The sequence below is a fragment of the Ctenopharyngodon idella genome, chromosome 12, assembly GCF_019924925.1.
Source record: "Ctenopharyngodon idella isolate HZGC_01 chromosome 12, HZGC01, whole genome shotgun sequence".
Classification (NCBI taxonomy): domain Eukaryota; kingdom Metazoa; phylum Chordata; class Actinopteri; order Cypriniformes; family Xenocyprididae; genus Ctenopharyngodon; species Ctenopharyngodon idella.
The window spans coordinates 20,859,223-20,871,651 of record NC_067231.1 but is presented as its reverse complement, the minus strand read 5'-3'; the positions used below and the strand labels follow the sequence as shown (position 1 = coordinate 20,871,651).

The following is a 12,429-nucleotide window of genomic DNA, read 5'->3' as shown; positions in this document are numbered from 1 at the left end:
TACTTAATGACAGAAATTTCATTTTTGGGTGAAATAACCCTTTAATTTTGACACAGTACTGGCAGTGACTGTGTGTATTTTTGCTCTAATAAGAACGTTCAAATGATTCAAATATAAATGATTCAATGACTCCTTCATAAAGAAAAGTACATTTCATTCATGAATGAATCAGTTCTTTGAACAAACTGGTTGAGTAAATGACTCCATGACACTCTCAAAGACAGTCATTTGTTTCATTCATGAATGAATCATTGTTTAAACAAATTAGTTGAGTAAATGACTCAATTACTCAATTAAGGCCAGTCATTTGCTTAATTCCTGAATGAATCAGTGTTTCTAATGATTCAAATTGGTCCAGTAAATGACTTAGTGACTAACAGACAGTCACTTGTTTCATTCCTGAATGAATCTGTTTGTGAACTAATCGTTTTAGAGCAAATAATTCAGTGACTCACTTGTGGCTGCCTACTGGCGTAACAGTAACAACCTGCAGAAAGAATCACTGAAAAAGTGCTGTTGGGCTCTTATAGCTCTCTTGGAATGCGATTCAGGCAAATTTGTGTAATTCATCAAATTTGAGAACCAGAAATAGCTGTGGAATATATTGTTTAATTAAGGGATTACTGTTGCCATGTGGTTACTCGGAGATAAATTCAATGAACTTGAACTCTCTGTACGAGTTGATTTATCTCTTGTACACATTTCACTATGTACAGGCCATGATACAAGTCATCTACGCACGTGGTCACCTTTTGACAGCTTCCACCTTGCCTTTCCCTCTCACACCTACCCAGTGGGGCCACCTGTCATGGACAAATGGAGGTTAGTGGTGGGACTTGTACGTAAAAGCGTATGCCTTTACTGTCAGAGGGATGGTGGGCTACGAGCACTTTTGCTCACTGACAGCTCATGATGGCTGTACACACAGACATCTGTCACATGGTAACAGCATGCCCTGTCCTTCACCGGTCAAGATGACAGGCCCTTGGGGCAACTTTCTGCAATAATCCTTTACTTAAATTACACCTAGTGTTGTGGAGTGAGAACTGGTTGCATTTTTGAAAAAATAAATAAATAAAATACTAGTACTTAATAGTCTTCATGACATTCGGTTTTGTTAATGGCTCCTGAATGGCTCCATTTTATCTTTAGACAGCGTTTCCTGCACAGCAGGGATCTGCCGATGCCGAATCTACAGCAAAAGAAATCATGTTTTAGCCGAGTTGTGGATTTCAGTCTAAATTGAATGTGATGAAGAGTATTACTTCATGTACTAACAGAACTGTTAATGCAATTGTGAAGTGTGTAGTTTTTTTTTAACATGTTAAAATATTCCTAGCTTAATAAACAGCTAGAACTATAAGTCAGCCACTGTGACACTATACGTAAAGATTGCTCTGTTTGCTCTGTGAGCAATATTGGCTCAAATAATGGCATGAGGTTTGGGGCAGAACTTCTGTGGCCTCATGGGATAGTAAAGTGCCCATCGAATGCGCACTACAGAATCTGTTTTTCAGACATACTACTCTTTTGGCGTACTGTTTTTTGCATGCTATACAGTAGGGAGGTTTTCGATTTCGGATGCAGCGTATGTGTTTCGTCACCTGATGGGAGATGGGGGAATATTCATAAAAAACTTTAATTTTTTTTTTGTGATTTTATGGTTAAATTAAGCATAAACTCTACACTGCAGCTTTAAAAGAAGCAGAAGCTTACAATTAAAATTTTCATCTCTACTTAACCTACGGTCACTGTGATTTTGCCATGTAAGACATGTTTGTTGATCAACATATTTTGTTTATCCTGGATTAACATTACTGTCTGAAAATTTAGTCCTAACCCTATCCCTACCCCTAAACCTAATCCCACCTAATCAGAAGGAAATAATAGGTGAATAACACTGATGTAGAAGCACCAAACCATGGTTGTAGTCCCTCAAATCTGATTGGTTGATTGGAATGTTGTTCCAACAAAGATGTTGATCCAGGAACATGTACTTGCTGAAATTACGTTCACCATTAAAGGGTTAGTTCACCCAAAAATGAAAATTCTGTCATTAATTACTCACCCTCATGTTGTTCCACACCCGTAAGACCTTCATTCATCTTCGGAAGACAAATGAAGATATTTTTGATAAAATCCGATGGCTCAGTGAGGCCTGCATTGACAGCAAGATAATTAACACTTTCAGATGCCCAGAAAGCTACTAAAGGCATATTTAAAACAGTTCATATGACTACAGTGGTTCAACCTTAATGTTATGAAGCGACGAGAATACTTTTTGTGCGCCAAAAAATGACTTTTTTCGACAATATCTGATGGGCAATTTCAAAACACTGCTTCATGAAGCTTAGAAGCTTTACAAATCTTTTGTTTCGAATCAGTGGTTCGGAGCGTGTATCAAACTGCCAAAGTCACGTGATTTCAGAAAACGAGGCTTTGTTACGTCATAAGTGTTTAGAAATGTCAATGGTTCACCACTGGGGGGCACGACTTTGGCAGTTTGACACATGCTCTGAACCACTGATTCGAAACAAAAGATTTGTAAACTGTAGGCACATGAACTGTTTTAAATATGTCTTTAGTAGCTTTCTGGGCATCTGAAAGTGTTAATTATCTTGCTGGCAATGGAGGCCTCACTGAGCCATCGGATTTTATCAAAAATATCATCATTTGTGTTCCGAAGATGAACGAAGGTCTTAAGGGTGTGGAACGACATGAGGGTGAGTAATTAATGACAGAATTTTCATTTTTGGGTGAACTAACCCTTTAATCTAGAGGTTCCGTTTCTGTCAGAAAACCTGCAGAAAGCCAAACTCACAATAGGCTACTTTAACAAATGGAGATAAATGAAGACTACCAGTGATTGCCTGAAACACATTGAGGTTACAGATTAAGTATACAGATCTGCTAATGTCTTCAGTCTTGCAAGAGCATTTTTACTCTGTCCTTTGAGCATTTTCATTATGCTAAGTATATTAAAAGCTTTCACCTCTGAATTACAGTGAAGATGAAAAGATGATTTACTTAGAAAAATGACAGAGATAGAGAGTGCTACAGGGCCTACTTTTGTAAGATATGATGCTACAGAAAGTCATTTTTGGACATGAATATAGGACGTCTTAATCTGTTCACAGAGCCAACCATGAAATGAACATTTTCTATCTTCCTTTCCCTTTTTTAAGTTGAGTACCCTGTCCATTTTTCATTTAGATATTCCTGCAGTTTAGAAAGCTCAGGTGACAGCATGTATGAGGCAAGCAAAACTGCAACAAACTCGTATAATGGATCGCTGCGCCAGCACGGCACCTTTACATATCAGACAGTAGAAGTTTCTGAGTAAACAGTGATTTTCGAGCTGTGCTTGCATCTACATCATCACAATGGATCTCCTGGCCGGTCCCAATGTAAGAGGTTTGAAGTAGCATATTTCCTTAAGTAGAAGGACGATTTAAGTTAAACGTTAAAGAATTAGTTCACTTCAGAATTAAAATTTCCTGATAATTTACTCACCCCCATGTCATCCAAGATGTTTATGTCTTTCTTTCTTCAGTCGAAAAGAATTTACAGTTTTTGAGGAAAACATTCCAGGATATTTCTCCATATAGTGGACTTCAATGGCTACCAATGGGTTGAAGGTCCAAATTGCAGTTTCAAAGGGTTCTGCACAATCCCAGACGGGGAATAATGGTCTTATCTAGCGAAACGATAAGTCATTTTCTGGAAAAAAATAAAAATGTATATACTTTTTAACCACATATGCTCATCTTGCACTAGCTCTGTGATGTGCCACGCATTATGTAATCACGTTGGAAAGGTGAACTCCATCTCATTTTCTCCTCCAACTTTGAAATTGTCCGACATCGTTGTTTACCTAAAGGCCATTTGACTTGTCTTTGCACATTCGCTTTGTAGACACTTGCTCGATACTTCCGCCTACGTCACGCATGACCTTTCCAACGTGATTATGTAATGCGTGGCGCATCACAGAGCAGTGCAAGACGAGCATTTGTGGTTACAAAAGTGTATAATTTTTTTTTTTAGAAAATGACTTATCGTTTCGCTAGATAAGAACATTATTCCTCGTCTGGGATCGTGTGAAACTGCAATTTGGACCTTCAACCTATTGATAGCAATTGAAGTTCACTATATGGAGAAAAATCCTGGAATGTTTTCCTCAGAAACCTTAATTTGTTTTCAACTGAAGAAAGAAAGACATAAACATCTTGGATGACATGGAGGTGAGTAAATTATTGGGAAATTTGAATTCTGAAGTGAACTAATCCTTTAAGTAAGTAAGAAATACAGGATTAAATGGCATAAAGCTCACTTACTCTAAGGCAGGGGTGCGCAATCCTGTTCCTGGAGATCGACCTTCCTGCAAAGTTCAGTTCCAACACAACTAAACCAGCTAATTAAGATGCTGCAAAGTTTTATTACAGCTACCTAAAATAACCATAATTGAACAGGAGAAAACTGAGGGAAGACAATTTGTTGCTCTGTTAAGAAGAGTTGAAAGTGTCTAGACAGATGACTCCCCCTCAGAGGAAAAGGAGACTGACTCATTAAATCCCACTGCGAGGCGAAGACAGGGATAACTTAAGACAGATTAATGCCAGAAACAAGACCCATTACCACTCTGAACAGGGGGAAAAAAAAGAAGAAAAAAAAAAAATCTGACAGAATAACTCTAAGAAAAGGGTAGTATCTAGAAAGGTGAATGGACTCATCTCAGCACTTCTTCTGCAAATGATGACAGCCATGACTGAACAAAGTGTGCCTGACTAAATGCAAGTGACAATTAAGACAAAACTAGCGACCTGGAGGAGTTACATGTGAGTCTAGCTTTTTTCTGCCTCTGCAAAAACAATCAAAATATGAAATCATGATGAACTGGACAGGGAACGAATCTAAGTGGTTTTAGTGTACTAAAAGCAAACATCCTTAATTAAGCGAAATGTCTCACATGCATTAGTAGAATATAAAAGGCAAATGATGTGCTTTCACAACCTCCACTATGATAGTCCATAAATTAGTTTGAACCGCACAACTTAAAAAAAAAAAAAGAAAAAAAAAGAAAAGGAAATGGCATGAATTATTAAGCCTTTCATTCATAAGCAGGAAACATCTCACAAACATTCCAAATGCCACCAAAAGGGTCCTCATCTTCCCTGACTGAAAGAAAACAAATGATATAAACAGAAAGCAGCCACTGATCTAAAGACTTCTATCTCCATGTTTTATTAAAAAAAAAGTAAATGTATGGCCAAAAGGATAGATAGATCGATAGATAGATAGATATATAGATCGATCGATCTGATTGATTTTGGAAAACCAAGTGGTACAAGATTCTCTGTACTTGTCAAAGAAAGGCCATTAATTGATATTTTATAGCATATTATCCTAGCAATGTGCTGATATCCTGCGGCAGGAGCACGAGCAGTAAAATCCCCAACACTGGAGATCCAGATTACACACTATTGTCTTTTATGAGGTCTCTTTGCACAAGGCAACAAACCCAGGACCCTTTAGCCTCCCCGAGACTCCTGATGTACTGCAGATTTGGCCAGTTATTCATCATTTGATCTGCTCAAATCGCTCTGCCTCCCACACTCTCAAAACGTCAAACTGATTCATGTATTCATTATCCAGTGCCGAGGATGCATGCCTAAGCTCGTACACTCTCTTTCTCTCCCGGTCCCTATATCTCGCTATTCTTATTCGTCTTCTTCCTCCTCCTTATCTCCCTCTGTCTCTTGTTCTCCCTGGCTCACACGCAGCTGCTTTATGTTTCTGCTTGGTCTCATGTTTCTCCATAAGAGGAAGAGTTATAATGAGCCATGTCTCTGAAGACGTAGTAGATAACAGACTTTCCCTGCGAACGTAACCGATAAGCTTAACCAGCTACTGTAGCCTTATCAAAGGCGATCTACTGCTTTTCACATGCATCTTGGGTAGAGCTAGCATGCTGCAGAAGGGAAGCACATGTTCCACAGACTTCACTGGATGTTTGACCAGAGTAACCTTGGCGATAAGAGAACAGCTGCAGGGATGATCCAGGATGGAGGGGAGTCTCCTTTGAGCTGGATGTCCTCTCAAATCTCCTGTCTTATATGGCCTCCCCTTCCCCCTTAACTCATGTCCTGGAGAGGAAGTGTAGCTCCGTCAGCTTCACTGTGAGCACAGCTATATTTAACGCCCAATGAAATATTTATCCTCAAGCTGAGACACAGGAGGATGTGCAGAGCCAGCATAAATGGGAGGGGACTGAGAGACAAGAGAGTGAAAAAGAGACAGGGTGAGGAAGTGCTGGGATGAGGGGTCTGGATCGCCTGCACAAAAAACATGTCAATGCACAAAAGCAGAACTGACAACTGTGTATGTAGCTATTTGATTTGCTGCACTTGCTGTACTTTCTCCTTTTCAGAATTGTAACACTCTTTTCACACTCATTTAATTCACCCAGCAACAATGTCCAACATTTCAAACTATATATTGAATTCTGTGATGAAAAAAAGAGAAGAAATTAAATGGCCCACTTCCTTTGTCTTGCTAAGAATTAGCATTTCCTAAAAACACACCTTTAGCATAATGTGACAAAATTATAGCTTGATTGTAAATAATGCACAAAAAATTAGTGATTAACTGTGAATTTTGTTTTCCTTCAAAACTTATTAGTCTTACAAGCTCTTCACTGACACTGTTGTCTCCTTGGTAACAAAGTACACTTACTTTTTTTACTTTTTCACTTAAGGTTTTTGATAAAATTACATGATTATTTCACACTAAAGTAATCATTTAAAATATCATAATTAAAAAAATAAGCCACTAGAGAGTGTGTGTTACAGCTAATTTACCATGGCTACGGGCTATTCTTATGATTTTACAACGACTTAAAATTAAAAATATTCCCTGAGACAGAATTTGCCTGTAGTAGAAGAAACACCCAATTGTGAATTCAAATTCATCTTTCGATAGAATCAAGTGTCTTGATTAAACACACAACATGAATTACTGGATCAAAATCCTTTGTTGGTCCTGGAAAAATACACTTTACCCTAATCCTAACCTTACACCTAGCCCTAAATATCACCCCCTCCCTGAAATCTGATTGGTTGGTCGCATTGTTGTTCAACAGGAACATGTCCTACTTGGCTAAATCACGTTAAGCTCAATGAAACACATCCTTTTGCATTCAGAAAATCAGGTTTAAGATGAGTAACATTCACAGCGTATCAACAAACAACATGACCTAGATCTCAAGTCTCAGATGAGCAATATATCTGAAACCAGGAAAATGAAACGGAAAGGACTGTCTGAATTATGAAAGCTCAAACCCTCTCCTGTTTGCTGTCATTGGGAAGCTAGGATAAAGGCAGCACTCCTCTACTGGCCTACAAAAAAAAAAAAAAAAAATGGATGAGACATACTGGAGTGGAAAGATAGCAGTGAGTTACAAGTATAGGTGCGCTATGGTTATTTATTCTTTCTCCCTGTATCTGTATCTGTCTCTTTTCATTTTCTCTTAGAGTACCAGACAAATCAGAAGAGTGATTCCTCCACTACCCTCTGGAGTGAAATGTGATTCAGCAGTGGGCAGTGAGGTAGTGTATATTCTCAGCAGTGTATGTGCGTGAGAGAAGCAGCAAGCAGGGTGTGATGTACTGCTAGCAGGTGGCCTGGTTTTAGTATGCACGAAAGGATGGAGAGCGGAGTATGTGCATGCCAGTCTCAAAGTCTCTCTCTTCCTGTCTCTTTGCTCCCTTTCCCTTGGCTCTGCTCCCAGCATATGGCTCAAAGATGGGCATCCACAGGGCACGCATTAGGACCCACTGACACATAAACCAACAGACCACACTGACCTTTTTTTGCTCCAGATGACTGTGTCCAGTCCTTGCTGTTTGTTTGCTTGTGAGCATTAGCATCAGCGCACAGGCCATTCATGTGGGCGAGGTGATAATATTAATGTTAATTAATCAATTGAATCACAATTAATCGCACCTATAACGATATTTGCAGAGAAAAGCCCATTATTTAAGACATAACATTACATATCATGCCATCTGCTGAGTATTTTTTGCAATAGGCCACTGCTGTTGGGATGAGGATAGTATTAAGATTTGGCCGCAATCTAATCTCCATGTTAGTATGCTCATCCGAACTGTGGTTCACTTGAATTCGTCCAAACAAACATATGAAGTGCCAGCTCTCTGGATTCCAGAAAAGAGGATTACAAGGCTGAAACTCAGCACACCCTCCACCCGTTTCCTGCATGGGCTGGGCAGATCCAATCATCCTGACACACTCTAAACAAGTGAGGGGTCACGCTCCCTGCCTCCTTGGAGTGTCTATCATGGGGCCCCTGGGTGCGGGTGCATTTGAGTGACACAGACTCTGAATGTGTGTGATCCTGTTTAACCTCTGTGCCCTGCCAAGTGTCAGGCTCCCTGCCTATTTAGTATGCAGACCTGTGACATTCATCCAACCACAGAGAATGAGAGATGGACTGCTGCCAGGCAACACAGAGGAGAGGAGAGGAGAGGAGAGGAGAGGAGAGGAGAGGAGAGGAGAGGAGGAGAAGAGACAATAGAAGAGAGGGAAGGAGAGGGAACAAAAGAGGAGAGGAAAGGAGGTGAGATAAGAGGAGAGGGGTTGAGATGAGAGGAAAGGAGATGAGGAGGTTAGAGAAGAGGAGGAAACAAGAAGGGAGGAGAGGGAATGAGATGAGGAGAGGGAAAGAGAGGAGACAAGAGGATAACAGAGGAAGGGGATGAGAGGAGAGAAAACGGAGAAGAGGAGAAGAGACTAGATGGGAGGAGAGAATATAGGTGGAGGTGAGAGGAGAAATGGGGGAAAGGGGTGAAACGACTCAAGAGAGGAGAACAGAATAGGTAGAGGGATGAGAGAAGAGATGAGATAAAATAAGACATGAGGAGAGGAAAGACAAGTGGAGAAAAGTAGAGGACACTAAATGACAGGAAGTGGAGGGAGAGATTTGGAGGAGGCAAGAAGAGAAAAGATAAAAGGAGGTAGAATGCGAGGGAGTCAAGATGGGAGGAGAGACTGGGAGAGACTAGTAGGAGGCAAGAGGAGAGGTGAGCGGAGAGGAGAAAAGGAGATAGGATTAGAGAGGATGAGGCAAGTCAAGAGAAGAGGAGAGGGTGGAGGGACATGAGGAGAGGGTGGAGGGACATGAGGAGAGGGGAGAATAGTAGAGAAGAAGAGAGGAGCCTAGAAGAGAGGAGAGGGGAGACAACAAGGAGATGAGAGGAGAGGAGGAAAAAAAAATCAAAGGAGACAGGAGGAGAGGGGATGAGACAAGTCAAGAGAAGATGGAAGGAATGGAGACATAAGGACAACAGAGGACTGGGTGGAGGGGGGTAGAGATATAAGACAAAACAAGACATGAGGAGAGGAGAGAAAAGTGGAGAAGAGACAAGATGAAAGGAGGTGGGACAAGAGACCAGGAGGTGGGGAGAGGAGAATAGAGGAGAGGAGAAGAGATTGGAGAAGAGACAAGATGAGAGGAGGTGCTCGAAAAGACCAGGAGGAGAGGAGAGGAAAGTGGAGAAGAGACAAGATGAGCGGAGGTGGTCAAAGATACCAGGAGGATAGGATAGGATAGGATAGGATAGGATAGGATAGGATAGGATAGGATAGGAGAGACAAGATGAGAGGAGGTAGTCAAAGATACCAGGAGGAGAGGAGAGACCAGGAGGTGGGGAGAGGAGAGGAGACAAGATGAGCGGAGGTGGTCAAAGATACCAGGAGGATAGGATACGATACGATAGGAGAGGAGAGGAGAGGAGAGACAAGATGAGAGGAGGTAGTCAAAGATAACAGGAGGAAAGGAGAGACCAGGAGGATAGGATAGGATAGGATAGGATAGGAGAAGAGAAGAGAAGAGAAGAGAAGAGAAGAGAAGAGAAGAGAAGAGAAGAGAAGAGAAGAGAAGAGAAGAGAGAGGAGAGGAAAGTGGAGAAGAGACAAGATGAGAGGTGGTGGTCAAAGATACCAGGAGGAGAGGAGAGGAGAGGAGAGAACAGGAGGAGAGGAGAGGGGAGGAGAGGAGAGTTGCGAGTGGAGGGGATTAGACAAAAGGAGACAACAGAAGAAGAAAGGGGCAGAAAAGGGAGCAGATGAGGGCCAGAGATTAGGCAATGTGAGAGGAGACAAGATGAGAACAGATGAGAGGGGAGGTGACAAAAGGAAAAGAGACAAGATAGGACGAGAGCAGAACAGACCAGCCTATGAGAGGAGAAAAATGGAATAGCCCTTGTTGCTGTGCTCACTTTCTCTCTTAGTATCGCTCCTCTTCCCTCCTGCCTGAGATTTTCATTAACCAACAGCCCTGTGATTTATGAGCAGGAGCCCAGCTGAAGGTGGGGGAGTATAGCCTGTGTGCATATGCACTTCAGCAAACACACACAGACACCTCTGCTCAAACGCAAGCAGATGTGCTGCTAAAAACATACCCTGAAACACACACACACATTAACAATATATACTGCAACAGATTTGCATGAGTTGTGTTCGTAAAATGGCTCTTTTCGCAGTGGGCAGCTGCAATTATCTTCACTTCATTTTTTGATGAAGAACTGAAGATAAGATTTAATTGAGAGTACACAAATTTGATGAAACAATCTGTCTCTGAGTGGCTCACTTCACACAAATTTAAAGGTGAAGTGTGTCATTCTAGCAGAAACAATCAGAACTTTGGAATACTTTGGACTTTTTAAACAAAAAATGGCTTCCAACATCTTCCATTTTTAGGTTGGGTAGTCCCAGCTCAAAATCACACTACCAGTTGAGCCACTGCTGTTATGTTCAGCCAATTGCAATTCTGTTTGGTGCCACTAGTGCCACACAAATTACACACTTCACCTTTATGCTGCAATCATTTCAGTGAGAGAGCAAATTATGTACTCAGAATTGTGAAGCCCATCTTACATGTTTTCAGCCAACATCAAACCTGTTTAATCACATTTGAACTGTACTTATACAAAAACACAGAGTTGCTTTAACAAAATATAAACCTGGCAGAAAGTACTGACTGATACAGCAGAGTAGGCCAAGCTGATTAGTTGGCAGACATTTGGATATTTTAGAGATTACAAGCATTCACTGGCGTCTGCTGGATATCCAGTCTAAGATTTAAGACTGACATTTCCTGTTTTGAAATATTTAAACTTCGACATTTATTTGTCGATGCATTAAATGACATCTTATTTTATTTACATTATACAAGATGTATATTACTATAGACTTTTAAATAAAATTAGTTTCATTGTATGGTTTTACCTACAACTACGCAGGGCAGTACCAATACCACTATTAATATATACTATGAACTTTTTGAAATGTCAAAGTGGTCGTTGCAAAGGCAGTCAATGGATAGACAGACATCTCTCAGATTTCATAAAAAAATCTTAATTTGTGTTGCGAAGATGACCGAAAGTCTTACGAGTTTGGAACAACATAAGGGTGATTAATTAATGTCAGAATTTTCATTTTGGGGTGAGCTAACTCTTTAATATTTAAATGATCAGACTGCTGTTTTTGTTTATCATTAATTAGTAACAATTACAGAACATGATCAATCTTACAACTTTTAATTTAAATAAACTTACAACAATCATCACATAAACCCTGTATAATTGATATCACATTTAGGCTTTGCCTTTATTCAGCATAAATAATGTAGTCCGTCAGCTCTCTCAGTTTAAAATTAAGGGCCTCTTCATTTTATTTACTTTGAAGTGTATTTTATGCATTAGTTTTCATGATAAATGAGTAATAAAATCACTAGTTAATATAATATTTAATATGTGCATACTTCACATTCCATATTAATGGCATTCAAATTTAATGTAAAATATGGAGATATATTCTCAAAATAACAATATATACAACTGTGTGTTTGTGTGTGTGTGTGTGTGTGTGTGTGTAGATATAGATATATTCACAGGTTCCAGATATAAGCATTGGATCAACTATTTGCTACTATTATAACTTCTAGCAGATAGTGAGAGAGAAATAGTTACTTATAAAGAGCAGAGAAACAGGCACAATTTAATGAAAGAGTGCTAGTGAAAAACAGACCACTTCCTGGAAGGACATTTAAAAGCGTTAGCCCTGACACACAAAATGTAGCTTCAGACTGATGGACCTGTTTTTCAAAATGGTTTCCACCAGAGCGCAGCACTCCTACTAGACATATTTATCAAAAATGTTCTGCTCTGAGGCATGTTGTGATTTTCGCAAAGCCAGCTCCACACTCTAACAAAAACAGCCATTCAGGGGTGGAGTGTGTGAGTGACACAGGCAGATACGCCGGGAGATTTTGTGTCTGCATCACCCCGCCAGCTCTGAGGAGACAAATCGAGTTAATTAGCTTCAGCTTTTTCGAACCTCGCACCTGAAGTAGGT

At 40.2% G+C, this 12,429-nt stretch overlaps 1 protein-coding gene across 3 annotated transcripts in view; it reads right to left on the bottom strand.

Moving 5' to 3' along the window:
• The window catches only part of nrg3b (neuregulin 3b), a 170,044-nt gene that overhangs the window by 76,295 nt on the left and 81,320 nt on the right, over nucleotides 1-12,429 (bottom strand). The gene's annotated exons all lie outside the window — the stretch shown is intronic.